General features: G+C 44.8%; 1 pseudogene; it reads left to right on the top strand.

Annotated features, from left to right (window-relative positions):
• The first annotated feature begins 12962 nt into the window (after positions 1 to 12962).
• Positions 12963 to 18036, top strand: LOC136461801 (heat shock cognate 70 kDa protein-like; annotated as a pseudogene).
• Positions 18037 to 27747: the final 9711 nt, after the last annotated feature.

Genomic DNA, 27747 nt, shown 5'->3' with positions numbered 1-27747 from the left:
TTGTGTTTTCCCTTTGTTTTTCATCATAATCTGTGAACACCTTTAAGTCTTATTGTGTTTCCTTTGTATCCATCAAACCCTAGTCCATGCCATCTAATTTGTTACACTTGTCTTCATTGTTTGCATTTATCCAAAGCTGCCGCAACAACTTTTGCGCTCATTGTTCCCGTTTTGTCCTCTAATTTAGAGTTAGTTCACAAATTGGTCTAGTTTTCACATTCGAACTTGGATTTTGATGTTCCATATATCAAAATCAATTAGAAATTTTTTTTGGATCTGCTCCTCCCTAGAATTGCTGGGTTCAGAAAATTTTATTTTGGCCAAAAACTGGTCACAAGATCCTCTTTTCGTGGTCATAAACTTTTTGTCAATTTTGAGCACGTCTTCTGAATTTTCCACAGGCCACGTCTTTCACTTTTTTAAGCTCATATTTTTTGTGGTTACTTTTTTTGTGCTCCTATGCGAAGAAAAAATATGAAAAAAATAAAAAGAAAAACTCAAAGAATCCCAAAAAAACAACAACATCCCAAAAATAGAGAAAAAAGAGAGGGACAAAAGTGGAACAATATCTAGAGGAGCACATAGAGAGCGCCATTTGAGCTATGTTTGCGTGTGCTGATTTTTGCCTTGTTCCTAATCCTATTCTTGCTATTCATGTCACTTGATACATCTGGTACTTGGAATGTTAATAGGCCAGCAACTAAGACAAGTACTCGGGATACTTATTCAACTTTGCTATTCAGTTGTGAATATTGCAATTCCTTGCTACTATATTGTGTCTGTCCAAGCTCCACTTTCCTCTAACCAAGTAAAGGTTCGCCTTGCAACTGTTACACTCAAGCTACAACGGTATCACAGTCACCGACCAATTACACCGCTTGTTGCTTTGGTAAGAATATTTGTAAGACCGTGGTAAGACGCTTGAGAGTGTGTGACTTTACTCCTTGACCACATCCTATAGTAGCTGATAGGAAAATACATACTAGTGTGTTTTCATGTTTGATGCTAACAATGACAGGTTACAACACGTACCGATATGAGACATCAATGATGCATGAGCCATGCACTATTGCTGCTACACCTCTTCCCATAGGTCAATCTATTCTTTCTTCCTCGCCTACTTATGATGGTATTGGTGCAGATGAGTATATTGAGTGCAAAACTAAAATAGATAATGTTTTTGCACAAAATTATATGTGCGAACAGAGGAAAATAAAAATGCAACTAGTGTTTTGAGACAATCTACATCAACTTGGTGGGAGTCTTTACGTTTTTAGATAAACCTCACACATGGAATGATATGAAAGATCTTATGAGAGAAAATTTTGTTAATCCATCTCTTGTAATTAATTCAAATGATGAGGTGCATCAACTAGATCAATCTCTTGTTATTCCTCCTGCTATGCCTAACTTTTGTAGGACAATGTACAAAAGAGCGAGGCTAACGAGACAGAAAATGAGATGCTCACAACCTCATGTGAAACTTCAGAACCATCAACTATTAGTCCTGCTAAACATGAGAGCAAAGGTAATGCCCATGATGCTAAACTCACGGAAGGTGAGAGTTCTCTTGATGTGCTAAAATTTTTCACCAATCATGTTATGATAGAGCAAATTTTAGTGGAGCCTTCGCTTGATTTACCTTTGTCACAAGATGATTTGCTTGATGTTCCTTGTGACGAAGATGACTTGCATGATGATATTTATGTTATACCCATGCAATCATTGAAGAATGATCATGCTATATATGTGCTGAAATTGAACACTTGTGTTGAAAATAGACTTGTTATTCATAATGCTAGTGAAGTTGAGGAGCTAAAATTGTTGTCTTCTTTAAATACTTTGGGTTACATAGAATTTGATGCTTCGTGTAATCTTAGTTCTTTAGAGGAGAAACATTATTCATATGCTGATTTGCCATGGTTCTTTAGACATACATATCATGTTTTTGGCAAATATAACAACCAAGGACAATATTTGATACAAAGAGTTTATATTTGTACAAATCTGAATTCTCCTTTTGTTGTGCACAGTAATGATCAACTAGAGGACAGTAAAATCAACACTGTTGTTATGCCATATTCCTCTAGTTTTGCTTTTCAAACACAAGTGGAATCCAAAGAAAGGGAGCATATGTTTCTTGTTAGTACTAATCTTTTGCAGGATAGTATTAGCAAAGATCGTGTGTATTTTAATCGAGCAGCCTACATGTCTGTAGGACAAGACATGCTACAAACCAGGACATATGGTCATATTCTTTCTCACAAGATTGTCCATTCTCATTATTTTGGAAACCTCATTTGTCTTCATGTTGTGTAGGATCGACTTCAAGCAAAATCAACGCCGAGGATGGCTTTTCATCAAGAAAGGGAGGATGATGAGGATGTGAGATCCATGCATATGACCATGCTTGGAGATAGAGGATGAGGAGATCAGTGAGGGTGTCCTAACCGAGAAGGAGGCCCAAAGCTCATCCAGTTCGAGTCACCAAGGTGGAGGCCCAAATCATGTTCGAGCCCATCTCGGGTTCTAGGACTAGTCTATCATAAAACTGGTCACACGAGCATGTCCAGGCTCTGTTTTTTACAATCAACATATGGATAGAAAGCTAATTAGATAAGAAAGCCAATGCAAGTGGTCTCATATCAAAAACCCTTCGGAATCAATAGGAATCATCGAAATAAGTCAGCGTCCAGAATCTGCCAAGGTGCTACAACACCATCTTTTGGTCTATTGGACCATGTATCGTGTTTGGGCCCATTAGGGGCGTGTCCAGGGGGTGACGTCCAAGACTCTATAATGAGCAGTCATCACTCTCCTTAGGGTTGGGGTTTTATTTAGTTCTTGATTTCCTTGTGAAACAGATGTCATTTTGCCACAATTGTGCCGCCAAGGCTGTTGCTATGAACCAGGGCCCTAGTTCTTGATCTTGTTCACCTATGACGATTAGTCCTTTCAAATAAAGACTTGAACTCCTTCTCGTTATCATAAGCCTCATATTTCTTTGCAATTTTAGATTGTGTTCATCCCATTCTTGATTGTGTTCTTGATTCGCTTGCAGGAAAGCCTTCTCAGCGAGGTCAATCGCGTTCGTGTGGTTGATAACCAATGGAGCAGGGGTATAATAGTTGTGAGGGTCTGAATCAGTCTTGGCTTGAAGCCTAGATCGTGAATGTCGAGTCTCCACCAATCGATGCTATCGTACCTAGCAGAAGATTGGGCCTTGTCTACATTAAGCGCCTCGTAGGTCGTGCCGTAGATGAAGGCATTGATTACATCGGTGTCGATGATGTTGGGGAGCTCATTGCGCTTATTGGAGAAGCATTGAATGTACTCCCATAGGGTCTCATTAGTACTCTGCCTATAGTTGCAGTGGTTCTAGGAGTTTCTTGGGCGGGTGTAGGTACCCTAGACATGGTCGATGAAGACCGAACAGAGATCGCCTAGCAGCGGATGCTGATGGGCTCGAGCTGCTCGAGCAAAGCTATGGTCGAGCTTGATAGAAGTAGGGGAAGGTATTGGATGGTGAAGTCATCATCAGACCCCCCGGCCTTCATGGCTAGGTGGTAGTCCTCTAGCCAATGGTTCGAGTTGGTCTCACCGTCATACTTGGAGATGTGTGTCGGTGGTCGGAAATGCCTAGGGTAGGGAGCCACTCTGATCGCTGCCCTAAAGTGATCCAGGGCGGTGCCCTAGCCTTGTCGCTCAGGGGTGCGGGGCTATGCCTAAGCATGGCATCTGGCCTTGATGGGGTCGCAAACGTCATGGTCATCGCCGATCCGATGGCACATGGGGGGTGCCGAGGAGAAAGGTCGTGCCTTCGCTCCTGCCGAGGCTTGGCGCCCTGGGTCCATGGTCAATCAGAGCTGTTGCTGAAGGTGTTGATGCTGCTTCCTTCCTTCAATGGGGCATGAGCGTCAGAGCAGTCCCCATTGGCAGTGGCCATTGTCTGGGATGATCGAGAGAGCACGGCGTAGTGCTAGGTGGCTGAACTCTCAGCTTGTCGCTTCACCTTATTTAGTTGCTCATTGGTCTTCGGGTCCAGTGTGTCAGAGATGTCTTCCAGGCGATAGGAGGTGGCCGCCATGCTGTATGGCAGAAGGGGGAAGCAGAGGCCACTAGGAGCCCCCGTGTGAGCATCATCATCATCGTTGAGAGGGTGCATAGCTTGTTGCCATGCAAAGTCCTACCTTTGGTGCTTGACCTCTATCTTGATGCCCTCCAAGTCCACCTATCGAGCTTGCAAGCGGTCCGCCTTCTCCAAAAGCTAGGCCACGTGGCTATGGGGACTCTGGTCTAGCGGCGTGAGCCTAGGTGCCTCCTTAGCAAGATCCTCACCGTCGATGTGGTAGCACATGCATGATGGGGTGTTGTAGTCATTGTCGTCAGAGTTGTACTCTGGGCCATTCCCCAAAAGGATCTCAAGGAAGGTGCGGAGCGAGGGGACATTGGTCCTAGATGCACCAGAGAGGATGGCGCTCCGTGGTGCCTCGCGACTGATGAGGTCCTCTAGCTATAGCTGGAAGGATGTTGCCGCATTCTGTATCCCATAAGGTAGGTCCAGAAGGTAGTACTAGAAGTGGTCAGGCGGCAGGTGCACCTCACCGGTGGTGATCTAGTGGGGGACGTTGGCTAGCTTATAAAACATCTAGCGATGGTGCAATATGGTGGGGTTTGGGGACAGACCAAGCTAGATCTGGTGGGCCAGAACCTCAAGATCTGCACCTAGAAGTCCTAGCGGAGGGGGCCAGAACCTCATCGCCCACCAGCGTAGCCCTATGGAGTGGATGAAGCTCACCATAGTCATCGGCGATGTAGGCTTGGCTCCTAAAGTTGAGGACCTGGCCTAGGGTGAAGGCACCAGCTGTGATGGAGAACTCACTGGGGAAGCAGACACCACTGCCTAGGGTGGTGCTGCTTGCTCTAGTGACCATAGAGCTAGAATCGCACTAGACACTGCCCCCTACCTAGTGCGCCGGCTATCGTAGGGTCAAAACTATAGCAAGCATAGTTGTTTGAGTCGGTGTCAGAGTACAGGTCTCCGGTGGCTCAGGTGGACTCAAGAACACAAGAATCACATAGAGATGATGCAATAGTTTATCCTAGTTCAGGCCAATTCGGTCCCTATGTGTAGCAGCTGATGATACTAATACTCAAGAGCACCCAAAATCAGGGGTTATAATAGAGTGTAAAGAAAGATTTGGTAGGGGGTTAGCTCAGTGCTAATCCTAAGGTTGCCTCAACATTGGTGGAGCCTTCCCCCTCATTAGAGAGGAGGAAGATGATGGTATGTGGTGGAGGTGCTCTTGGTGATCCTGTCTAGGTTGCCTTGCTCCCTGTGCGGAGCCGAGGCAGATGGAATGGAATGGTGTGTCTGGTGATCGATCTGGGATCCTCCCCCTCCTAGGTCTAACCTTATCCCATATATAATGAGATATATCGGGTACAAGGTGGTTTGGGGATCTAGTCTATGGTCTATGTGCGTCGGAGTCCAGGAGGGTCTTGTAGCAGTGCGCCATGGATTGTGGCTGTGTCTTGGAGCAAAAGAAGCCTTGGGCGTTATCCGACTGCTCTGTTCTAACACTCTGTGTGTCAAGCTATGCTAGCTTGGACCGGCCACCCCTTTGTGGACCTTCTAGAGTCTTCTTGGTGGCGAAGGAGGTCGGCTCCATGGGCTGACGTGTGGGCTCAGAAACTCCTGAGCCCCTAGAGACCAAGGGAAAGCTTTGTCTTCTTATGTCATGCCCCAGACATGACCCTATTAGGGAAGCAGTTGGTGGGACCATGCCTAGGGAGCAGCACTAGGGAGCCCCCGAGCAACGGTAGCCCGAGGCTTGTCTTCTTGCACCTGGGCCCTGGCTAGCATCGTTAGACGGGTAGGAGCCAAGGGTTGGGCCATGATGCACTGTAGATTGGGTGCCCGGTGCTTAGACAAGCCCCCGAGTCCTAGGTGGAGCTCATGGCCAAGTCAGGCTTGGTCGGGTCTCTTTGCTAGAGGGTGCGCACGAGCATGCCCGATGGGCATAGCCCCTGAGCCCAGGGCGATCCTGAAGGGGTCGATCGAGGGGTCTTCTTCAGTTAGGAACCATTAGACCTGAGTCTTTACATACCCATATATTAGGCTCTTGTCAAGCGTGTTCAGGGATATGGTAATATAGATATAGATTTAGAAGAGCCAGTACCCCTTGCAATTGAGGTGCTTGTTCTATCTTGTCATGTTGGGATGGGAGGGGTTGGTTTAGGTAGTAGTGCAATTCAATTCTTTGCTGTGTGGATAGCAATGCAATTTTTACATGTTTGCTGCTTAAGTTTGTTTCTCCAATTTTAGGCTATGGGTTGAACAAGCCATAGAAAAGTCCCTGCCAGCAGGGCAAAAGGCAACACCGATATGGGTCTTGGGGGATGGCAATCCAAGAGAGTGAAGCCAACTAGTCTAGTAGAGTTGCAGCATCTTCTAGTTCCAACTAGGTCCAAAAGTCAGCACGCACAAGGCGAACAAAGCCCTATGAGGGACTGGTCATGTGAAGATGACTTAGCTTTGCTGAAGTGGAGACTCCACCTCCCCACACACAGAATGACCAAACTTGCGAAGGTTGGTACTACCTTAGACATGTCTATAAATTAAGTCATGTTATTTGATATCCATGTTACTTTTATAACAATCTAAATGTATGAAAACTATGAAGTACCATTGTAGAGAAGAGCGAGGAAGTCAAGGCAAGCAACTAAGGGGGTTAGGCTTCACAAAACCACCCAATCAATGGGATCAAGGATGCCCATCTCGATTGTCAAGGGGAACAGAAGGCCACATGATCTATTGCAAGCTAACAAGTTTGCCTCAGAGGCAAGTGTAGTAGTCAGGTCTCAAGTACCAATTTTATCGCACTAGAAACATTAAAGCAACGGATCGAACATCTCAATGAATTTGTGGCCAAGCTATTTGTAACTATGTATATCCTCTATTGACATTCAACTCTACCTTAAGCAACTTAGTAATGGATTTAATTTGCATTCACACTTCTATAGTTGAGGTTGGCCATTGATGACAATGATGTAGCAACAAAAGAAGCATGCGCGAGTGTATTCTAGTCTATTATACGACAAACATGGTACATGTTCAAGCGATCCTATTTCAATGGCATCCCCACTGATCAAATTAGAAAGACCTCTCATGTGTCTTGCATCAATGACGCACAGTGGTGTGCACTTGTCCACAAGTGGTTACATTCCAAGAACAAGGTGTTTGAACTCATTTATTTCTTGTCTAGTCTTTAAGTGGTCTACTTGTGCTACAGTCTAACACAATTGGGGTTATAGGCAGTCTCAGAGCAGAACAAGTGAAACCGTGCAAAAGTCAAGTACCACTAGGTTACCAGATCTTGGTCCTACGTTGTCCACCTGCAAGCATATGTAAGTGATGGTTGTGTTACTCTTTTTATATCAAATACGCAAATGCCTTTTGTATCAACAGAAAGGCATGTGCAATTTTAACAGAAGGACAAAAATAGGAAGGACACAGGACACGATCAAGAAGTGCTTGTTGAAGAACATGATTGACCCCATGAAGATGTTGATGCAGTGGAAATCTTCAACAACTTCCATACTAGTAGCAACACGGGACTGAGCGATGATGTAAGAGAAGCAGTGGTAAGTACCTTCATTTGCTTTCCTTGAAATCTGCTAAAGCCATTGGCATAAAAGAAGGAAAAGTAGGAGCCTAAAGTGGCACCATCATTTTGAAGTTGTAATATTACAACAGTTAATATGTTACCTATGCATTATGCTTATGAATCTCTATCGGTAGTAGGTTGAGGAAGACCTATGCATTACTTGTAATGAAAAAATCTCTTGGTTCTGCAATTTAAGTCCTCTTCCTAATGTTTACTCCTTGGTTTTCACAGGAAGCTATGGAAATTATATAGGCAGAACATGTTGCTGATGTTGTTTCCAAGATCCTCTCCCAGCCCAGTTGCAACACCTTTTCTTTGAAGAAAGCAGGTATCAGGACAAGCTGCTCTAGACTTTGGGAATGGCTTGTTGCTCAATAGGAAAGTTCGGTTGTCCTCACCGAACAAGTGGATCAACTGAAGGGGATGATAGAAAACACTGATAGGGAGTTTGAGGAGTTCAAGAAATAGCAACAGGAGGAGTACAATAAGCTCCATGAGCATATCATGCTCTTAAGCGTTGGTAACTCTCAGTCTTGTTGATGCAATGAACATGTGGTTTGTTTTGTTGTTTTGATGTGAACTTTTAGCGGCTTGATATGTGAACTCTGTCACTGGTTTGCTACTGAGCTGAACTACTATTATTTGATTCAGGTTCAATATAATTATGCATGTAGTCATTTTGTGCAACAGTGTAGATCTAAAATCATTTTTTGTGATGTAATGATTAGTGTGCACGTGGTAGATCCAGCATAGGCATGTTGTTAAATAAGAATCAGAAACATGGACAAACCAGTGAATGACACGTATAAGAGCCAGAACAGGACACATGGGCCAATACAAACCAAATACGTGGTACAAATCCATCTTGTCATGTGGTTGAATCAGAAAAAGACACATGGGTAGCTTAGGGCACGACATGTGGCCCAATAAAATACTGACACGTGCACATACAACATCGAGACACCTGGTCGAGTAAAAGAAAGACACACGGGGTATTGTGGCCATGCCATGTGGACCAATAAAAATACAACACATGGTCTAATGAAGAAGTGACACGTGACCCAACCGCAACACAACACTTGTGCCAATAGAAACTGACATGTGAAACAATAGAGGCCAGAAATGGCCACATTGTGCAATAAGAAGGTGACACGTACCCAAACCATCTCCAATGCAACTGGCTATAGCATGTACATGTGTAAAAGCATCTCCAATGGAAGCACCCACCAGCATGGCTGCCCCCTGCCATGCATTCCAAAGAAGTTCTATGATGATCAGTTTTTTGTCATAGATCAATCCACTTATATGAAGATTTTCTAGATTCATCATAGAAGTTCAAGTGTGATGCGACTTCTATGATGAATCGGTTTTTGTCATAAATTCATCATAAAACTAAAATTATGATGAATTTGGCTCCTTCAGTGACAAAAGTTGATCGTTATAGAAGTGGATATTCCTAGTAGTATCTCCATATGCCCTTGTTTTGATCGATGATGCCCGGAGTCCCTAGATGGCCAATCTCTAGCGAGGTATAGCCTTTTTTGGCCATGGCACCGCCATTTGTGGCCGCTGCTAGCACCGCTCTCTCCCTCTCCTCTAATTTGGACCATCTAGATTAGATCCAACCGCCCAGATCACATCTTACCGGTTTCACTATGGCTTTTTGCAAAATAGCCCCTCTAATTTTCCAAAATAGAACTCACAATCCTTCGGTTATTTCAAAATCTTGATCGGCGATGGTCCCTAAACTGGTCAGCGATGAAGTCGAGCTTGCCAAAGGTGATCCTCTCGTTCGGCTACATCTTTTTTGGCTCGTCCTCGAAGTTGAAGACTATTCCCATCTGAAACACACAAAAATAAATCTGTACGCGAAAAGCCCCTACCTGGTGCACCAACTATCTAATGATTTAGCTCCAGCATTGCCTAGCAATGTGATCGTTTAGATGGAATCAGATGATAACACACGAGACACAAGGATTCATACTGGCTCAGGCCACGGTATGCGTAAAACCCTAGTCTAGTGTTGTTGCTGCTCTTCTTGTATTTGTATTCTCGATTACAGGGGTTGTTTCTCCTAGCTTCATACTAGATTGGATGAGATATGGTCGATCCCGATTGTGAGGTCCCTACCCTCCTTTATATATGCAAAGAGGGTAGGGTTACAACAAGGATGATTGTTGATATTTCTTAACGACTATTGGAGGATTCTGTAAGTGCACAGAACTATCGTGTAGCACTTCGCTCGGTGAGTACCGAGTGTCGAATTTATATTTTTCCCACTAGAAGGCGGAAGGCTAGAATTTATATTGGACTAGGATTTGTTAAAGCTAGGCTTGAGTTGATCCTAGGTAGGTGAACGATAGTGAAGGATGAGTGTGAACTACCTAAACGGACCACTAAATGCAAGCCAACTAGAGATAGCTAGGTGGGAGAGCGAGCGATATATCTTTCTAGTAACTAAGGGTAAACAAATAACTAGGAGAATTGCGATAGTACTTGGGGCACAACCTGCCTACCAACTAGGAGAGTTAAATAGACAAGGTCTACCATGAGCCCTATGATTTAATAACTAGACCTATCGTGGTGGAATACAGAGGATGGATAAGGCTGTCACTACTTGCCACCAACCACAATCTATCTGGAGGCCTAGTCGTATCCACAGGTAATCTATAGCCTAAGCACCACGCTTAATCTATAGGCTTACTACTTCGATCCGAGCTCTGATAAAATGAGATCAAATCACGCTAACCAGATGGTGGAACCGGTACTAACGAATGACTACTAATGATAAGATAACCTATGCTACTAATACCAAACAATAAGCACCTAGGCTCACTCATGATGAACACTAAGTACTTAAAGTAAAGCAAGCAATACTAGAATAAAGTACTCAAATAAATACTGAATAAAGTAATGCAGACATGAAAGAATTACAAAGGAGCTATACCAGACCCAGAAGACTCTTCCGGACTCCGAGAAGCTCCGCTCTTGCTCTACTCCACTACAAGACTACTACTCTATAGCTAATGCTAAGCTAGAAAGCTAAGAGAATCTTGGAGAGCTTGAAAATGAATGGGGCACTTCTCCACTGAGCTCCACACCCACTATTTATAGTGTATAGTGAGGGTTGGGGTATTTGTAGGCAGCAGGGAGGTCAGTGGCCACCCTAAGGCGTTGGGCTACGGCAAGGGGGCGCCGGCCGGCCCTTGGATGCACCGCCTCTTGATCCTTCGGCTCTAGTTGGCTCCCAATGGGGAAGCCAACACGTGGTGAAACTAGGACGGTAAGTCGGTTGGTGAGGCTCCAAGCCTATGATAATGGGCCCATGGATCCACCAGCATCAAATCGTGTCCGTTTATCAAACCGACTTGAATGGACACTTCTCATTGGCTTAGGAGCAGCTCTCATGGATCGGTGACGTAGCAGGGCCACCTGGGGAACCGAGCGGTGGGACCAAGTGGGCCCAAGGCCTCCTGCCACATCCACTTGCTCCATATGTCCATATTTGTCACCTTTTTTGCCAAACTTTGGTATATTTCCTACATACAAACAATTCTACAATCACAAGTGGAACTAGGTGAATTATAAATAAAATTCTACACATGTGATGATGATTTACCTCACTTTACCATGCTTTTGGGTGAAATGTTGATGCTTTTGGGTGAAATGTTGATGGTCCAAATAGGTGTTAGTGACCGTCAACAATGATCGGCTTAACAGATTGGATTCCTAGTTTGTAACATAGAATGCGCAACAGATTGATCCTACACTATCGTCTAGATATGCTCATCTTGGATATTCTTGGCGTGCCATGGTCTTCACGTTGGTCGGCCGCCTCGCCTCTCGTGTGCCTCTTCCTCAATGGCTTCTGGCCCAATAGCTGGATGTGGTCGTATATACGGGCGGTGCAGGTACCCCTAGCCCATATATCCGATAGAAACGCTCCACTACGGGCGTCCGTTCCATGCCTGGACGCCGGACGCTACGTGGTCCATGTATTTTTTCCACCACACAAATATCTAGCCACTTAGACTTATCGCTCTGGTTCCATCTCGTCTCTCTATCTCCTCCGTCTCTCCATTCAAAGCAACAGGAAGAGGAAGGATGTTGTGGTGTCTGTGCATCTCCTCCCCATTTCGAACTTGTGCAACCACCCGCCCCAAGTGTGTCACAGCCATACCCACCCGCTCTCTACGTGCCACTAGCAAGCTCTATGTGTACTGCCGCTGTAGATCCCCGTGTTGCCAGTGAGCCTAGCTCCGCGCGACATCCACGCATTGCTGTTGTGCTCTACGGGCTGCCGCCGGCAAGCTGCTTATTGTCGGCGATCTCTGCACTACTGAGTTTCGTGCTGCCAATCACCACTGCACTGGTGACCTCCGCGCTTTGAGCTTCGTGCCGATGTTGAGCTCCGCTCAACAAGCCTCCATTCGTTTAAGCAGCAAGTAGATGTTGCACTAAAAGCGCATGTTGCAAGAGTATGTTTCAAGTGTTTCAGGTGTTTTAAAGCTATGTTGCAAGTGTTGTATATCGATTTTGCAAAAGTAGATCGGGATGTTGCACATGTTGTAATGACTATACACGTATGTTTCAAGTGTATGTTCCAAATGTTTCATCTTTTCCAGATGTATGTTGCAAGTATATGTTTCAAGTGTTCCAGGTGTTTCATACGTATGTTTGCAAGTGTTTCATCTGCATGTTGCATATGTTTGCAATTGTTTTCAAGTGTTTTTAGGCGTTTTCGTAATTGTTTCAAATGCTTGTTTCAAGTGTTTCATCTATCTTCTTTTGTGTGTTGCAATTGTTGCATCTGGATATTTCAAAAATAGATCGGGTATTGCACACGTGATGCGCATGGGAGTGGGTGGCGGCGTGGGCAACGTTCTGGGCAGCCTGAGCGACATCTAGGGCGGCGCAGGCAATGTTAGGGGAGGCACGGGCTCGTTGCTAGGGTGCTTGCTCGTGAGCCCGACTTGCTAGGGCGCTCGCTCGCAACTGTGCGGCACGGTCCGGGTGCTAGCGCCCCAGATCGGACATCGGGGTTAACAAGTCCTGTTCCATCATTCGTATTTACATGTAAATTTGTCCAGGGGCATAAAAGGTCCTTTCCGGTGGCTCATACGTATTAGGAGAAGATTTAAGAAAGGAGAAAAATAGAAAAAATGGTAACCAAAACATGGAGCCCACTTTTTCGACAGATTTAAATCCAAATTTCCCGTAGTAGAAGACCCCTGCGGGTTTGGATGTGTTAGGGTCGTCGCTCGTGAGTCATGAATCGTGAAAGAGGGAGAGATGGTGAAGAGGGAGGGGCCGGCTAAAGGGATCGACCTGGGGACGGTGTTCTCCTGCGTTGGCGTGTGGCGGGAGGGCCGCATCGAGATCATCGTCGACGACCGGGGCAACACCACCACGCCGTCGTATGTTGCCTTCAATGACACCGATCGGCTTTTCGGCGACGCCGCCAAGAAGCAGGTCGACATGAATCTGGACAACATCGTCTTCGGCATGTGTCACATCTTAGATGCCCTCCTCTTCCCTTTCCTTCAGTTTGGACTTCGGACTTGACCACCAGCTAGCCTTGTTTGACTCCTTATGTGAGCACGCGCAGCGGTTTTTCCTAGATTTATGTGGCCAAATGTTCCATTAGCCCTTGACGCTTCAGATGCTTGTACATTTACTGGGATTTGTTTTTGTCTGAACAATATCTGCTCTGCTACAGGCGACATGAGTTGCAGTAACCATTATTGGGATTTGGGAAGTCATTTGTTCAGAGCAGTAGCTGCTTTGTTTACGAGCTCAATGTGTAATAAGGATTATCCATTAGGAAGGTGAACCCATCTGTGAATTTTTTCGTTCAGAATTAGATGCTGCTGTCTTGCTGTAATACTTTGTTCCTAGAACTTACTTGTAGTGATCTAGTGATTGCAATATTCATTCAGGTTTGCAAATTGTAACCAGTAAGTAATTACAGTTAGTTTTTTCTTGGTTTATCGATATATATAAGTTGTTGCCTCTGGTAGTCTGATGTAGGTGCACCTCTGATCGGTTTAGATGGATTGCGCAGCTTGTGACTATAATTTTGATGATAAAATAGAATTCACTTGATACTGAGTACGCTTGGAAAATTTTCCTTTTCTTCACTTGTTTTTCAGTAGTAATTTCGAACAGAATTGGTTGAAAAAAGTAGAATTCATCTATTTCTTTCGACAGTAAATGCTAAGATTTGTATAACAGATTAGCATATTGTACTTGTATTTTTGTGCTGGGAGTTGATGGTCCAGCTGACTGATTCTGCCAGCCATTTGGTTGCAGACGTGAAGAGGTTGATTGGTAGGAGGTTCTCTGACCCATCCGTGCAAAGTAACATAAAGCAGTGGCCGTTTAAGGTGATCGCCGGCCGTTGTGACAGGCCGATGATCATCGTCAACTACAAGGGTAAGGAGAAGCAGTTCACCCCGAGGAGATCTCCTCAATGTCGTTGGCCAAGATGAAGGAGATCGCTGAGGCCCACCTTGGCTGCACCATCAACAAGGCCGTGGTTACCGTGCCTGCCCATTTCAATGGCTCCCAAAGGCAAGCCACCATGGACGCGTGTGCCATTGCCGGCCTCGATGTGATGCGCATAATCAATGAGCCCACCGCCGTGGCCATGGCCTACATGCTGAACCGGAAGGCCAGCAGCAGCAGCGGGACCTTGGAGAAGAAGAACGTGCTCATCTTCAACCTTGGGGCTCGCAATTTAGACGTGTCGCTGGTGACCGTCAACGGTGGCATCTTCATGGTCAAGGCCACAGCCGGTGCCGCCCTGGGCGGTGACGACTTTGACGACTGCATGGTCAACTACTACATCCAGGAGTTCAAGCACAGGCATAACAAGGACATCAGCAGGTGTACGCAAGCGCTGCGGCGTCTGAGGATGGCCACCAGTGAGCTTGCCAAACGGACGCTGTCGTCCACCATGCAGACCACCATCCAGATCGACTCGCTGTACGAGGGCATGGACTTCTACACCACCCTCACCCGCGGCAGGTTCAACGAGCAGAACAAGGGCCTCTTCAGCAAGTGCATGGAGACCGTGGAGAAATGCCTCCGTGGCGCCATGGTTGACGCCATGGTTGACAGGAGCAGCGTGCATGACATCGTGCTCGCGGGCAGCTCCACCCGCATGCCCAAGGTGCGGAAGCTCCTGGAGGACTTCTTCGACGCTGAGCACATCGTCGAGAGCGCCGTCAACCCCGACGAGGTCGCTGCCTGCGGTCACATCGTGGAGAGCGTCAACCCCGACGAAGCCGCGGCCTGCGGTGCAGCTGTCCAGGCCGCCATCCTGAGCTGCGAGGCCAGTCTGGAGGAACGGTGCCGGCTCCTGCACGACGTCACGGGGCTGTCCCTGGGAGCAGCGACGAAGCCAGAAAAAAATTTAGGAGGGACTGAACAAAAGAATAGAGCATTTTTTATCTTCTCTTAATCTTAGCCTCTCCTACTTAATACATGTATGCATAAAATTTTAAGGGAGGGCCCCCGCCCGCTGGCTCCGTCGTGTGGGTATCGGTTCGGGCATTGTAACTTTGCTGTTCCCGTCGAACACCACCTTACCGGCGGCGGTGAGGAAGCTGAACGTCTTCAAAGACTTTGAGAACCAGCCTGAGATCCTGCTCCTGGTGTACGAGGGTGAGGGCCTCCTAACCGAGGACAACGTCCTCCTGTGCGAGATCCAGCTGTCCGGCTTCTCTCCAGAACCCGCTGGCACCCTGATCACGGTGTCCCTCGACATTGACATGAATGGCATCCTGAACGTCTCTGCTGAGGACATGAAGCAAAACAAGATCACCGCCATCGTCCGGAACAAGGGGCGGTTGACAAACAGGAGATCAACAAGATGGTGCAGGAGGCTGCTGCTGAGTACCAAAACAAGCTGGGCTGCAACAACGTACTGGAAGGCTATGTACTTATATAAAATGCACAACAAAATCAAGGACGAGAAGTTCGCCACTAAGCTCATCCTTGACAAGTAGGAGGACGCCGCCGGCAGCAGTGCGCGCTCACACCTAACCTAAATCGACTAATCGAGGATGGTGTCTGGTATGCATAATTCTTCCACCTTGCGACTAGCTTAGGTTTCATCGCTCGTGTCGCTGGGTCGTGTTGTCGTGTATCGTGGTACAAGTTGAGTTTATCTGTGTGGAAGCCGGAAACTTGCAGAGGTTCGGTTTAAATGTGAGAACTCGAGCTGAGCTCTGCTCAACTTCTGAATATGTGATGCTTCCTTAATCGTTTGTTGATCTCTTCTGTTCTGATTTCTCTCATCTGCGTACCATGTTTTACTGAATGTTTGTTCTTTGGTGGCTAGAGATCGCATACATTGTTTCTGGAGACCATTAAGCGGTTTCGATCTGAAGATTAAGCGGCATGATCTCTCCCTCTGGTCACGAGGCGAGTTAACAATCCTGCACATAGGACCTTCAAGAGTCCAGCCTTCATTTCTATAAAACTAATGATTAGCATATGCATGAAAAATAGATTAATTGCACTAAAAATTCACGTGATAACTCACAATATATCACCTTATATAGCATGGGCTGGGTTGTTAAATCTAATACACAACCAAAACACTGCCCACCACAGAAGGAAAACGTTGGCCACAACAGCAACATACCTAAAAGCATCTAGGCCCCTAATTCGATTTTAAGGAGCAATGACGCAACAATCTTTGTGACTAATATGTGTTTTGCAAAGGTATTATAAATTAGGCTACAATGATGATTGATTAATGGGAATCAATGAGTTTCTTGCCCCTATCGATGGATTTCGATGTTAAATGATATGCGACGAGGTTAAGGATGGACGAGCTCTAAGCGTTAATTGGAGTTGAGTAACAATTATCGTAGTTCAGGACTTTATTTTTTCTTTGGCGGTGCTATAAAGAGGATACAAACTAGTAGCTTAAAGGTTCCCCTCCTCCCACCCAGCCCCCGCGTCGTTCCCGTTGGGTGGCACGGGTGGCACCTTCGCTGCTCTTCGGGGGCAAGGCCAGCGCCTTCCCTCTCCCTCACCGCCACCCAAGTGGACGGCTGGAAACCTGACAGCTGCAAGGAAGGCGACAGCGGGGCTCCTTCTCTCACGGTGGCGGCAGTGTAGCAAGGCTGGAGATTTGGTTTGGTTCCGACATGGCACAACTCGGTGCCGTTCGGCCTGGATCCATGGCTTCCAGGTCCGGATATAGGGCGAGGCGGCACGGCCAAAGCATTGCGGTGGCGGTGGCCCAATCTGGTGTCCACCACAAGGATGGCAGCGGCGAGGATTCATTCTTCCTTGCATCGGCCGGTGAGGCCAAGGCTGGATCTGCAGCGTAGGGGTTCGGATCTGTCGTCTCCCATGCCGGATCCGTGCACTGCAGCTTGGGTGGCGCAACAACAGCATGGTCTCCAGGGCGCAACCCCGACAACAGTGGAGGACTCGTAGCGGGGACGGAGGTGGTCTGCGGTCGTCCTCCCAGCGGCTCTCATCGTACCACCGCCTATGATGTCACGGCCACCACGAGCAGCACAATAGTCTATTTGGTGATGGCATCGACGACAACTAATCTTAGTCTTTGGCAGAGTTATACGGTGGTGGCATCCTTGACGAGCACATGGGTTGTCGAGCACCTTCGGAGCGTTTTGCTGAGGTTAGCGACTTTAGGTTGGCTGCAGTTAGTTTTGATTGGCGTCGCGGCGATTGGCCACACATGCCAATGGCCTGTTGTCGCGACTGCGACAACTTGCAAAAGGCAACTCTCGGCAGACAAGCACCAACATGGTGTTTCATCGTCTTATGTGTGGCGCTAGAGGACTGTCTTGGCCCTTGTAACAACACGGTGCGTTGACCCGAGGTGTTTCGGTGCTTGGCAAGCTGGCGACGGCTGAGGCTAGCGCCACAACGACGAATCACGCATGCCGGTGACTCGTTTGGTGTGTGGCTGCAACATCTCGCTGGTGCTGACTCACTTCAGTTAGAACCATGCTTTTAGGCTTGTGGTTTGGGATGGGGGCTTTGGGAGAAGTCCTTGCTCGGCTACGCTAATGCTAATAATGACAACACCAGTGGACGTCATTTACCTCGTTGGAGGCATTGTCGTATGCCCTCTTACCTATTCCCACCTCTACCTAGGGGTTCTTTTCCTTGTTGAAAAACCTATGCCGATATTTCGGTTGGCATAGACGGCCTCTACGGACGTCATTTCCTCCTTGGAGGCATCGTTTAGTGAAACTCCTCGGTAGTTGTTGCTGCAATTTGTAGAATTGCTTTGGTTTTGCAGGTATCTTTGATTGTGGTGGTCTGTCATGTCATTGCTAAGGTCGTGTGCTGGTTCTCGATGGTGGTGGTGTAGAGTGTTTGTTGTTTACTTTTGTATGTACATGTTTACTCCTCCTAGATTAATACATAGACCTTAAAAAACTAGTAGCTTGACCTAGACGAGTCTAATGAGTTGTTGTGGTGCTCACTTGTCAAACTCAGTGTAGCACCCGGTTTTAAGAACAAAACCAGATACACACCATATATGAGCCCAGGAAGTCAAATCTCACATATAGCTACAAATAAGGATAATATCGAAAGACAATGCTCAGTATATAACGTACTTAGTATAAAGGATATAACCTTAGACAGCAGACAGCGGAAAGACAACTCCGATCTTCAGGTGAAGACTCCAATTCCACAGGGATAACTGACTGGTTGATCACAAGCCTAATTCCTCCAAACTCTAGCAATCTGGTACCCGTCCGGGATTTTTTTTCAAAGATTTAAAAAGTAAAGCAAGCGTAAGTACATGTCGTACTCAACAAATATAACATGGGGTTTATGAGGCTCAAAAGGTTGACACTGGTTTAACTGCAATCAGCTTTTAATGAGTCATCTTTTAGCAATAGGGTGGCAACAAGTTTATCCACAAGCCCACATAAACACATGATCAGGTAAACATAAATAATGAATAGCATAAATAGTAATCATTAGTGAGCATCTTCATCATCAATATCATATGTGTTCATCATCTATTCCGTAAGGATTCTAAGGTCGCTCGTGATCATGAGCATGGCTGATATACTAGTTTTACACTCTGCAGAGGTTGTACACTTTCACTGTGAGTCATGATTTATCCTTTTGCCTGAGATAGCTAATCTCTTGACCTACTTTCAAGGAAGGTCGGCAGGGTTCACTATGAAGCCTTTTAAAGGTTCGTCTAGCAAGTTAGGGCCATTAGATTCACTCGGCAAACAGATATAGGAACCCCCCTTCCCGATGGCACAATGACACGTAGCCTATACACAAGGGGACAGAGGATGTCCTATACTTAATTTGGCAAGCTATTCTTATGCCAATAAAGATAACCTCTAACAAGCTAGAAAATATCATTATACTGAGCTAAAGCCAGAGCCATGTAGCCCTCACAGCTATACTCTTAGTCTCGGATGATCACTTACAGATAAGTCCTTAGGAAGAGGATTCTAGAGCACCATAAACATAGCCCAATGCTCTAGCCCCCTGGTTTCATGTTGCTAAAAAGCATATTTTAGTGTTTATTGCATATACCATTAGTCAAGTTACAAGATCATGGCTTTAGTTGAGCACTAGCATCATACTGCCCAATGTATAAACCCACAGAAATCAAGGAATCTAGGATATCAAATAGCTAGAAAAATTACTACAGTTGCCAAGATAGGCACATGCATATGATTAAAATGATATTAAGGTGAATAGGACAACAAGGAAGATCCCATGCTTTACTTGTCTTAAACTCAGATCAATCTTCTAGTCCAAACCTTCAAAGATCTGCTTCTTGATCAACACGTAAAGCTCATCGACTGGACATGATCTTAAAGCACCATGCAAGCGTCCATGCAATCATACACGAAGCAAACAATAGAACTAAATTAGAATAGTACACCAAACATATGAAATAACAACTAAAAAGGTTTTAAAGATGTTCTACACGTCGCTACGAACACATAGACGCGAATAGCATGCTAATCAGAGCTACGGTGCGAAAGATACAACAATCGAAAGGCTTGCTTTTATAAAAGAGAACCATAGGCTTTGTTAATTTTAACTATATAAAAGGATGCATAAGATATTTCAGAGAAATACCTAAGTTGAATTAAGTCAAACTTATATTTGGTTTTGAAAACTGAAATGGAATTTATCATATTTTATTTATAAATACAGTGACATAATTATTAATCAAGTTAGGACTTGAACCATGAAAATTCCAGAGCTGGTAACAAGATTAACATTGTTACTAAGGAAAAAGTCTACTCCACCCCCTCAACTATGGAAGGTGGTCTACATAACCCCCTCAACTATGAAACCGTCTGTTTTACCCCCCTGAACTTTCCAAAACCGTCTAATTTACCCCCTGGGCGGTTTTTCAGGGCGGTTTTGCTACAGTAACAGCGGGTCTGCTACAGTAGCATCGCTGGGCCTGCGGGCCTCGACGGGGAGAGGAAGTGGTGCTAGGCCGCTGCGGAGAGGAAAGCTGAAGCGGACCGCACGAGAGGAAGAAGGCCGAGCGGGCCAGAAAGCCAGGAAGGGAGAGGGAGGAAAAAGAAATTCCTTTTTATTTTCTTAAACACATTTTCAAATCCAAATTCAATTCAAATTTAAATTCTTTTGAAATTTTGACTAAACCCAATCATCATAAATAACTATGCAACAGCATGTATGCACAAACATGTAACTAGACCATATAGATGGTTTTAACATTAACAAAGTTATTACTTTTCTAAATTGAAATGCTCATGAAAAGGCATAATAATTCAAATTATCCTATTTTAAAATCATGCAAATTTTAAGGTGTTACACTTAGCACTAAGTAGCTTAGAAGAAACCCAAATATCAAATGGAAGTAACCCCGGACCATTCACAAAGATAGTTGAAAAGCAAGTGAATGGGGGCTTAGTGGTAGCACGAGACATGTCTGGTGCTTAGGTTAGCAACCCACCTGAAAAAGCCCTATGTGTAGCTAAAGGCTACGAATGATCACCGGACTTGTCCAGTGGTAGGTGACTAGCATGTCTAGTGTCCACCGGAGAGGTTCTAGAGAGCACTTTGCTCTCTGGGTTCGTCTAGTGGCTAGCACAGGTCAAAGCGCTACAAGGGCCGTACAGTCACAGCTAGTTTCTAAATTGGGCATTGGAACACTAACCAGATTTGTCTGGTGCTTCGTTCAATAGAGCAGCAGGTGTGCATTAGTGCATAGAGAGTAACAAGTGTGCATCTACCTTTTTATTAGGTTTGCTTAGGTCAAGTAAGAGTTTGTGCTGGTTACTTTTGGTGATCGACATCACCTAGACAGCTCAGTGGTGCTTAAGAGCTTGGTGATCCCTCATAGACGATTGTCAGAGGCCAAGTGATGGTCTAAATGGTTGCACAAATTTAATTAATGCATGAGTTACGACAATAATTTTGTAAATCGAAATTATTAAAGGAGTCAAGGACCAACATACTAAAAGTTGTATGGGGCAACTACGCATTCCCTGTCTTGAAATTCAAGAAATGTGTTTCCTATGTAAGTGACCACTTCAAGTTCCTTGTTTTGTTGCTTCTTCGCTTTAATACTCACAATTTCTTCATCGGTCCTGCCCTGAAGGTCATCATGACTATGTCCCATAATCATCTTGAGCTCATCGTTGCATATTCTCATCGGGTTTAGATACCCTATCCTTTTCTTCTGCCGAGCGTGCGGATCTTCACCAAACCGCATCTCCTGCTCTTCATGTTGCATTCTATAAAGTGCACGTGCATATCAAAAATTTCTTGGCCTAACCATATATTCTATAATTGTGTACGAGTGACACTTACAAGCACCACACCGAGCTGGACATCGAGTCTTCTGAGGTGAAAAATCAAATGAATGACCTCAAAGTCAATGACAACCTCACTTTGGCCAGTAAGAAAAGCATTTTCTAGTACAATTGCTCTTAAGGCATTGATACCAACCGAAGATGCTCTCATATATCAGTCATGCAACCTCTTCATTAAAAGTGGAACATTACGTAGTTCATGAAACCAAAGTAGAGGCCTGCCCGATTTTCATAATCCTCTTTCGTTGGCTTTTGTATGGTCGTCCTCGAGGATCTGGACTTCTTGACACCTTTTTCATTATTGGTACGTGTCTATGTTCTCTTTGAAAGTCTGAACATCCACTTCTTCATGGTCAGCGATAGTGTTTTCTCGTAGGCCATAACCATTTTTTGCACAATAATATGATCTTTCCCTTTAGCTTCAGGACCTTTAGGTTCCAAGGCATCTTTCTTCTTGCTAGGAGACGTTGGATTCTTGGTTGGCAATGGTGGTGGGTTAGGTACAAGCTCCGAGATTGTGGCAATGCTAAATGATGGTGGTGGATTTGGTTCCGGTGATTCTTGCCTCTCAGCTGAGGTTGGTGCGTTCTGAGATGGTGATGGTGCGTTCGGTGATGGTGGGTTAGGTTCGTGCTCTTTAGGTTCCGAGGCAGTCTACCTCTCGGTTGAGTTTGGGGCATCATGAGTTGGTGGCAAGGCTAGATGCGACAACCCTCCTTCGGCCTCTCCGAAAAATGGCATTGATGGAATAGGATCATTCATGCGGTTTTCTTAATGAGACGCCAGTGTAAATAGGCTATTTACACGGGCGATTTTCTTAAGGAAACTACCAGTGTAAATCCATTTACTCTCACGGTTTTTAGCTTGGGCTTGTCAACGCGAAAATCTGACCACGCAGGACACACAACAAGCCTGGGAGATTTTCTTTGGCTCCAGCAGGATAAGCTGGTTTTGAGTTTATTGACGTGTCAGTCAATTTGATCCTACAATTGACAAGGAGAGAAAGATCATCAGTAATTTAAGATGGAACGTATCGGTGTTGTCCTAGACAGTTACAATGTATGGTTAAAGAGCCGATGAGAAAGGCTATAGACTAGAGAGTCGATATCCAACATGCTCATGATGTAAAATAATTAAAACAAATTCCATCGGCTGTTATCAAGTGATAGCAACGTAGATCTAATAGCCAATAATCATAGAACATGATACAATGCAATAACAGGAATAAAATGATTAAACACAGTTGCAGTGTTTGGTTGATAAAAGTGAAATATACCGGCATAGGTTGATTAAACAAGACAAAAACAAGACAATAATCAAAGAGCTGATATACACGTGAAAAGGTATGTATCGGCTATACAGAGAGTTTTAAGGTATAGCACGTCGACAGTCGACTATTTAATATAAGTAAATCTACAAACAGATCATATCTAATTCATTATCACTACCAAACAGTTCAAAGATGACGCAACGCTGGTAAAGATAACAAACTAAAGCTTAATAAGTCGATAGATCTATTTATACTTCAACATAGTCATGAAAACATTGGTATAAGTGAAGGCACAGGCCATCGGCTATATAGCCGATGGGAAGCATACCAAACCAACAAGGTCATATTTGATAATAGACAGGTTCATTAACTAATAATTTCTAATAGATTTGGATCTTACAAGTCAATAAACCTACCTATGGTCAGATAAGCCTTGAATGCATACTATGTTTGATCAGGATCGAGATAAAATAGCCGATCTAGCAGAATCCATCGTCAAAACGGGGTTTTGTCGTGATATAGCAAAGAGCCGACAGATTGATATGATGGGATGCCAATCTATCTCGATCTCGATCTGGTAAATTGGTGATATTGCTAAAATTGGTAATAATACCAAAGATAGCAAGATCGATAACTGGTGAATCTACTAAAAACAACAAGGAAACCCTACTAATCTTTAATAGATTCGATAACTGGTGATTTGATATTTAAACCGAGCAGTGGGGTCGTAAAGATGCAGCCTTACTTAATCTAGATACAAATCAAGAACTAACTACAATTAAACCACGTTAGAGATCAATGTGTCGATGCAACCTAACGAGATAAAACACTAATCGTGACGGTACTTATAGCAAACTGGAGATCAAAGCGATACAACCCAGTCACCAAAGAATTCGTCGAGATTCTGTGTTACTCCTACTCCTAAGGTTTGTGGTGTGAAGCCGGTTTGTATTGATTGTGATTGATATCTATTACAACAGCTGAGGTTACATATTTATACCCTAGGCCTAAACATGTGTCCTAGTCGAATAAGACTTATTACAAAACTCAGAAAATAGATAAAATGTCCTATTTTAGATAAATTGGACTCCATGCTTTCCTTTCTGATAGAGTCCGGTCCTTTTGTTGCTTCTAGGCTCTAGCCGATACCAATTACGTCTGTTTCCTCGTGCTTGTCACCGGCTTGTTTTGGCTCTGTGGGCCTAATCGCTTTTAGGCCGATTCCGCGTGCAATGCAGTTTTGAGAAGCTTCCCCGAATCTTGGGCTTCCCGCATATCATTCCAAATTTTGGTGTAAATAGGGCCCACAAACCGCTAGTGAAGAAAATCGTTTCTGCACCAGGAAAAATCGTTTCTGAACTAAGATGAACTTGGATTTTTCAAATAGCCTTCAACTAAAATAAGATGAATTCACCTATACAAGCTACGGCTAGCCATCCCTTCATCCTCCCACTTAGATCGAAAACCTTGAGCAAGAGGTGTTCAAATCTCTCGATCCTATCCTCTTTCACCTTAAGCACTTGACTAAGCATAGAGCAATAATATGATTAGGGTTTCAAGACCTCTATAACACCAGCCATCTCTGCGTTTGAACAAACCCAAAACTTCCATTAGCTAATACTGAGCCTACTAACTCACTTAGTGTTGTTGTAAAAAATTTTAATAGGCTATTCACCCCCGTCTAGCCATGAGGACCTTTCACCATCGGACCCTCCATGGACTCTGGTAAGGTCCAGAGAGGGTAAAAACCCTCGGACGCCGGTCCGACGCCTCCATCGGACCCCAGGGGGGAGTCCGACGCTGCCATGTGTCGCATCCTCGTGCGCCACGCCAAACACCACGCGATGAACAGTGCGCTCGACCTATCGGACGTCGCCTTTCAACAGGGTCCGACGCCTATCAAAACTACATCGAGAGGTTCTAGAGCTGTCGAATCGAGTTTGACCCTAGGCTGTCGGACCCAGGTAGGTCCGACACTCTCCCATGAATGCTCATAGGCCGCCATGTAAGCACCCCACCTAGGGTTAGCCGTTGGACCCGGGTTACAACCGGTCCGACGCTCCTTGAAGCAGGGTCCAACGCCCCTAGCTTCACCATTTTCACGCGCGAACACTTCACCCTTGCTCAAATGTGCCAACCACCAAGCTCCTATGGATATCACCTTTGCCTTGAGCTTTTTGTTTTTCTCTTTCTTCTTTTCCATGCCCGAGCACTTGATCACCATGGCCATCACTACCTTCATGATCATCACCATTTGCTCCACCACTTGGAATATGCTACCCAATCTCATGATCACTTAGAGCAAAAGGGTTAGCACCTAAGGTTTCATCAATTCACCAAAACCAAACTAGAGCTTTTAATCTCCCCATTTTTGGTAAGTAATGACAACCCTTTCACAAAGATATGAATTAAAATCAATTTTGAATCCATGTTGCTTGCCCAAGCTTTTTACCATGTGTAAAGGATATTAACAAGTTTCATGAACCCCAATTGGCAGCATTAGCTCCCCCTACATATGTGCTAAGAATTTGGATTGAAGCTTGCACATATGCATAGATTGGAAATATGGGAGGGAAATGTCTACCAACTGCTGTTAAGGTGTAAGAGATGGACCTTTGAAGTGTGACACCAATCAGAGTGCACCAATGATACCATCCTTAGCACCATTGTTAGTTAGATACCACTTGGAATTATTTGCAAAACACAAACACTAGACATCTCGTGAGATCACATTATATGCAAGGCTCTAGTACCACTTGAAAAACAAAACCAAGGCATATCTAACTATCCTATGGATGCTAGTTTCTTATTTCATCATTCAAACCTATGACTAGCATACACCACACAAGCATGGAATTTTAATTTAAAACTTGTGCCTTGCAAGCATACATATGAAATGCACATTCAAATGCAACATACAAGTTTATGAGCTTTCTTCCCCTACTTATGTGCTCAAATTTTAATTGATCCCCTTACTTTCATATTTCTCCCCCTATGTCATCTTTTCACTATCTTTGTGCATTACTTCTCCCTCTTTGTCATCAATGACCACAAAGGTTCAATTTTAGATAGGTTAAGATTATCAATGTCAATTAATGGGTGAGGATCATTTTTCCAAATTTGGTTCAATCTAGAACACTTGCCATAGATATTTAACTCGGTTTGATCTAAGGACAAGCTTCTTCACACCTCATTTCAAGGGTTATCTTGACCATGTTGAATTAAACACTTATAGTTTGTTTTCTAGATCAAACACTAGGTTCACAAGCCCACAAATATGTCATATGCTACCACTAGATCAAGTCAAGCATAGAAGCAATATTGGTACCATACAAGCATCAAATTCATTTGATTTTCATGAATGAGCCTATAAGACATGAGGAATGACTAGATGCACCAAACATGTCCTTAGCAAAGAATGTATGTATTTCAATCAACTTTTACCTTGGATTGCTCAAAGGAGAGGCATGTCATATAAGTGGGGAGTGCATCAACACATATTTGAGAAATCCAATATATTCAACTCATTCCTTAGCTTGCAAAACCTCTTCTCATCTAGTGGCTTGGTGAATATATTGGCTAGTTAATCTTCGGTGCCTACACTCTCAATGCAAATGTCCCCTTTTTGTTGATGATCTTTTATAAAATGGTGGCGGACATCAATGTGCTTTGTTCTTGCATGTTGAACCAGATTGTTGGTTAGCTTGATTGCACTCTCGTTGTCACATAACAATGGCACTATCTTGAACTTGATTCCAAAGTCATTCAAGGTGGCCTTCATCCAAAGAATTTGTACACAACAACTATCAGCGGATATGTATTTGGCTTCGGCGGTTGATAATGCAATATTATTTTGCTTCTTTGATGACCATGAAACAAGTGATCTTCCCAATAATCGACATGTGCCCGATGTGCTTTTCCTTTCAACCTTGCATCTTGCATAGTCGGAGTCTGAATATCCAACAAGTTCAAACTTTGCTCCTTTGGGATATCACAAACCAACATTTTGTGTATGCTTCAAGTATGTAACACCCTAAATTTTACAACATTTCAAACTAGGGAAAAATTGATTTACTAAGCATTTTTGTGAGCATTTAAGTTTAGGAAGAATAATAAAGGTTATCAAATTAAAATTTAATATAGGTTAACAACAATGAATGTGCATTCATGCTGCTGCATAGTAATTTTTGGAATGGTGTGATTTGAATTCAAATTGAACTTGATTTGAATTTTGTCTTCAAAATTGTTTTGGAAAGAAATTAGAAAAAAAAGAGGCAAATTCTTTCTCCTTCCTCTTTTGGTCCGTAGGCCTATTTTCCGCTGAGGCCTTCTCTTCCCCGCGTCGGCCTGCTATGTTCTTTCCCGCTGAGGCCCGCTCGGCCTTGCTCTGGTGCCGGCCCACTCCTTCCAGCGTTTCCCCGTGCTCTTCTCCGCTTGGGCCGAAGGCCAGCTTCGCCGACCCAGCTAGACGCCCGTGCAAGCCTTCCTCCGACCGCTGACCATCTAGGCCTGTTAGTCAGACCCGCCTCCTTCCTCTTGCTCGTGTCCCAGTCGGACACTGTGCCGACCCGATGCCGTCGAGTCCGCCCCTGCCATGGCACCCCGTGATGACGTGCTGCCCAAGGGACCCCGCCTCATAAATAGCCACCTACGCCGCCTCCCTATCCCATCTGCCATGAGTTTTCTTTGCCTTAGCAAGCCACAGCCGAGCTTCGTTCCTGTGCCGCCGCCGACCTCCGCTGCCACCGAGCGCCGTGCCGTCGTCGCTGCTTCTCGCCCCTATTTTCCAGTTCGGGTGAGATCCCCATCCCCTCCTCTCTCTCTCTCTCCCGGTACCTTTCTTTGGTTGAATAGGGCACTGGAGGTCATGATCCGAGTGTTTCAGCACGTCGGCCATGGCGCCGCTGTCGGAGACTTGCCGCTGGCACTGTTCCGGCGCCCCTCTCTCTCTCTATTCCCGCCAGATCAGATC

Source organism: Miscanthus floridulus, chromosome 1, assembly GCF_019320115.1.
Source record: "Miscanthus floridulus cultivar M001 chromosome 1, ASM1932011v1, whole genome shotgun sequence".
NCBI lineage: Eukaryota > Viridiplantae > Streptophyta > Magnoliopsida > Poales > Poaceae > Miscanthus > Miscanthus floridulus.
This window is presented reverse-complemented; position numbering and strand designations above follow the sequence as displayed.